Here is a 1,909-nt window from a genome sequence, read left to right on the forward strand (position 1 = left end):
TTAAGTCCCATAGTGCTTAGAGCCATTTGAACCATTTGAGCAATTGATGTTACGACAGTTTTCGACCAGTGTCAGAAATCTTCAGATATCATAGGTCTTCAGAATGACTCTGCAGCGGACTGTGGGTGGTTTTAAAAGTTCCTGACAGATTAAAATTATGTGACAATCCGGTTCCCGAAATCAGAAACTCTCCTTTCGCAGGCAGTGCAGCCAAGTTCCTGACAGATTAAAATTATGTGACAATCCGGTTCTCGATATCAGATCCTCTCCTTTCGCAGGCAGTGCAGCCACCGACTGAACTACCCTCCTCCATAGTTTCAATTCTGTAATTACCTCTCTCTCACTTTCCAAACTTCTATCAGAGGCGTCGTTGATGGCACTGCAAGAAACGTAACTTGCAAGGCTTATAGTCTTCCGCCCTGAGGGCAGCATTACACTACTGTACTTAGATTTATTCTCCGCAAGCCAACATGCGGTATTAGACGGAGGGTAAATAGTGGATCATTCATACCCCCTCCCCTTGCCCCTCCCCCTCATCTGCCATCCTCTTCTGTTCCAGTAGTGGATGGTACACAGGAAGAACTACACTACTGGCCATTAAAATTGCTACACCAAGAAGAAATGCAGATGATAAACGGGTATTCATTGGACAAATATATTATACTAGAACTGACATGTGATTACATTTTCACGCAATTTGGGTGCATAGATCCTGAGGAATCAGTACCCGGAACAACCACCTCTCTCCGTAATAATGGCCTTGATACGCCTGGGCATTTAGTCAAACAGAGCTTGGATGGCGTGTACTGGTACAGCTGCCCATGCAGCTTCAACACGATACCACAGTTCATCAAGAGTAGTGACTGGCGTATTGTGACGAGCCAGTTGCTCAGCCACCATTGACCAGACGTTTTCAATTGGTGAGAGATCTGGAGATTGTGCTGGCCAGGGCAGCAGCCGTACATTTTCTGTATCCAGAAAGGCCCGAACAGGACCTGCAAAATGCGGTCGTGCATTATCCTGCTGAAATGTAGGGTTTCTCAAGGACCGAATTAAGGGTAGAGCTAAGGGTCTAACACATCTGAAATATAACGTCCACTGTTCAAAGTGCCGCCAATACGAACAAGAGGTGACCGAGACGTGTAACCTTTGGCACCCCATACCATCAAGCCGGGTGATACGACAGTATGGCGATGACAAATACACGCTTCCAATGTGCGTTCACCGCGATGTCGCCAAACACGGATGTGACCATCATGATGCTGTAAACAGAACATGGATTCATCCGAAAAAATGACGTTTTGCCATTCGTGCACCCAGGTTCGTCGTTGAGTACACCATCGCAGGCGCTCCTGTCTGTGATGCAGCGTCAAGGGTAACCGTAGCCATGGTCTCCGAGCTGATAGTCCATGCTGCTGCAAACGTCGTCGAACTGTCCGTGCAGATGGTTGTTGTCTTGCAAACGTCCCCATCTATTGACACTGGGATCGAGACGTGGCTGTACGATCCGTTACAGTCATGCGGATAAGATGCCTGTCATCTCGACTGCTACTGATACGAGGTCGTTGGGATCCAGCACGGCGTTCCGTATTACCCTCCTGAACCCACCGATTCCATATTCTGCTAACAGTCACTGGATCTCGGCCAACGCGAGCAGCAATGTCACGATACGATAAACCGCAATCGCAATAGGCTACAATCCGACCTTTATCATAGTCGGAAACGTGATGGCACGCATTTCTCCTCCTTACACGAGGCTTCACAACAATGTTTCATCAGGAAACGCCGGTCAACTGCTGTTTGTGTATGAGGAGTCGGTTGGAAACTTCCCTCATGTCAGCACGTTGTAGGTGTCGCCACCGGCGCCAACCTCTTGTGAATGCTCTGAAAAGCTAATCATTTGCATATC

Source organism: Schistocerca nitens, chromosome 3, assembly GCF_023898315.1.
Source record: "Schistocerca nitens isolate TAMUIC-IGC-003100 chromosome 3, iqSchNite1.1, whole genome shotgun sequence".
NCBI lineage: Eukaryota > Metazoa > Arthropoda > Insecta > Orthoptera > Acrididae > Schistocerca > Schistocerca nitens.